At 35.6% G+C, this 3,009-nt stretch overlaps 1 non-coding gene across 1 annotated transcript; it reads right to left on the bottom strand.

Moving 5' to 3' along the window:
- Positions 1-2,073: 2,073 nt before the first annotated feature.
- LOC141424332 (U1 spliceosomal RNA) lies at positions 2,074-2,237 on the bottom strand. The gene has a single exon (XR_012449282.1). It is a non-coding gene; the product is annotated as a U1 spliceosomal RNA (small nuclear RNA).
- Positions 2,238-3,009: the final 772 nt, after the last annotated feature.

The following is a 3,009-nucleotide window of genomic DNA, read 5'->3' as shown; positions in this document are numbered from 1 at the left end:
AGCCCAACTCTGTACAGTAAAGACTGGACTTCCTGGTCATCTCTCTGTACTTCCCTGCATTCTCCTGAAAATATTTTGTGCTTTTCAGGATAGAGATTTGAGATGGACAGGTGCCTCTGTTTTCTTCAAGACTGACTTTAATAAACGTATTTCATTTCACCAATATTTGTCTCCTGGGTCTTCAGTGGAGTGGGGAACATTAAGAATCCCAGATTCCAATAACAATGAGACAGAATTGGAATGAGAATTAACATAACAAGAAATGCATATAAAGTTCCATGAGGCATCTTGTCTCAAACTGGGAAGACAGATTGTGTTCTGGTTTTTTATATGGATAGTTATTTCCTCTTAGGGAGATGTATATTTTTCCTTTTTTACTCTTTTGCAAAAAGTTTATTTACTGATAGAGAATATGATACTGTCGTGATTTAAATATGCAATGTTCTCCACAGGCTAATGTGCCACCAGAGAAGTGCAGTCCTTGCTGTGACTAAGCTTGACCATGTAGTTCTTAAGTCTTCAGAACTGACTTTCAGAGAGAATTTGAAAGAGTTTAAAGATGCTGGCTAGAAAAACCCTAGAATTCTATAAGGTCAGGAAAATCAGCAATTCTGGTGCTCAGAAGACCAGAATGTTAATAAAAGTGTAAATGGTAAAGACTGAGTTCATAAAGCTTTAGATGGGAGCAAGGATTCTTTTCTAACAAAAAAATTATTAGTGTATACTACCTGTACAAAAGGGTTACACCATGGTGTTACATACATGCATGTAGTATACATTCATCAGATTAATTCCCTTTTTTGCTGTCTAGTTTCCCCATCCCCTTCTCCTCACTTTTCAACAACTTTCAGTGAGCTGCCTTGTGTCACCTTCACACATCGACACAATATATTCTGACATTCCCCCACCCCCATCATTTCCTTTCCCTCTCCCACTCATGTCTACCCAGTCTCTTGACTGCAGTCATGTTTTTGTATATACGTGGATGTATGTGTGTGTATCATTAAATATATTCTCTATCAATAAATAAACTTTTCTGCAAAAGAGCAATATACATATGCGGAGAAAAAGAGAGAGAGAGAGATTCCACATATGAGAGAGAATATGCGACCTCTGTTTTTCTGAACGTGGCTTACTTTTTTTAACTTGGTATCTAGATCTACCCACTTTTCCTGTCAAGGTCATAATTTCATTCTCCTTTATGGCTGAATAATATTCTATTACATCTGTATACCATTTTATTCATCCATTTCCATTCATTAGTCGAAGGACATTTAGACTTATCCTGAAGTGTAGGTATTGTGACTAGTGCTGCAATAATCATGGGTGTGCAAGTGTTTCTATTGTACCTTGACTTGCATTCCTTCGGATATATGACCTAGAGCCCTATCACCAGGCCATATGATTATTCTAGTTTTAGCTTTTAGAAGAACCTCAATACTGCTTTCTATAGTGGCTGCAGTAATTGACATTTCCACCTACAGTGGATAAGGGTACTTTTTCCCCTCATCCTCACTGGTATTTATTGTTGTTTGAGTTCTTGATGATAGCTATTCTGTCTGGATTAAGATTAAATCTCAATGTTGCATGATGTAGGATACGTCTTCATGTAATTGTTTATGTATTTGTATCTGTAATTTTTCTGAGAATTGTCAGTTCAATTCATTTACACGTTTATTAATCAGGTTGATAGTTCTTTTAGAGCTATGCTTTTGAATTCCTATATATCCTAAATATTAATCTCTTGCCAGATGTATAACTGACAAAGATTTTCTCCCATTCTATTGACTGTTTCTTTTGCTGTGTAGAAGGCCTTTAGTTTGATTCAATGCTATTTGAAAATCCTTTCTCTTATTTGTTGAACTTTTGGATATTCAGAAAGTTATTACCTGTGCCTGTGTTTTCCGCTATTGTCCCTATGTTTTCCTGCAGTAGTTTAAAAATTCATGTCTTACACTAAAGTATTTGACACATTTTGAGTTGATTTTAGTGCAGACTAAAAGTCAGAGATATAGTTTCACTCTTCTACGTATGGATATACAGTTTTTGTGGCACCATTCTTTTTTTATTTTTCAGGGGAGAGTGTGAATGCAGTTCCCCACTACCACAAATTATGTATTCGAGTTTCCCACATTTGGGGAAATCGCAGGGGTCAGCACATCCAGAGTGCAATGGATAAGCCCCACCCTGAGAAAACCACCTTCGTGATCATGGTATCTCCCCTGCCAGGTAAGTATTTGCAGCACCATTCTTAAAGAAGCTATCATCCCTCCCAAGTATGTTTTTGACACTTTGTCAAAAATCAGTTTTCTATAACTGTGTGGGATTATTTCTGGGATTTCTCTTCTGCTCTATTGGTCTACTTGTCTTTTTTGTTCCAGTCCCATGATATTTTTATTACTATAATTCTGTAGCATAATTTGAAGTCAGGTATTGTGATACTCCTAGTGTTGTTCTTTTTGCTCAAGATTGATTTGTCAATGTGAGGTCTTTTGTGCTTCCAAATGAACTTTAGGATTATTTTTTTTTACCTCTGTGAAGAATGTCATTGCAATTTTGATTAGTATTGCACTGAATATATAGATTAATTTTGGCAATACAGCCATTTTGCCAATGTTCTTTCTATGGATTCATGAACCCGGGAGGTCTTTCCATGTTGTGATGTCTTCTGTGATTTTCTTTAATGTCTTATAGTTTTTTCTGTAGAGATTTTTACCCCTTGATTAAGTTTATATTAAGGAATATTGTGAATATAATTATTTTCCTGATTTCTTTCTCTGCCTATACATTGGTGGTATTCAGAAAAGACAATCTTTTTTTGTATATTGATTCTGTGTCTTGTTACTTTGTTGAAAGTGTTTATGAAATCTAAGAATTTTTGGTGGAGTTTTTAGGATCGTTTAGGCATAGGATCACATCATCTGTAAGTAGGGATAATTTGACTACTTCATTCCATGTTTGGATCCCTTTAATTTTTTTCTCTTGCCTTATTGCTCTGACTAGGAATGC

The sequence above is a fragment of the Castor canadensis genome, chromosome 6 (assembly GCF_047511655.1).
Source record: "Castor canadensis chromosome 6, mCasCan1.hap1v2, whole genome shotgun sequence".
NCBI classification, from domain to species: Eukaryota; Metazoa; Chordata; class Mammalia; order Rodentia; family Castoridae; genus Castor; species Castor canadensis.
Note: the sequence above shows the minus strand (reverse complement) of the source record. Positions and strands in the feature narration are given on the sequence as shown.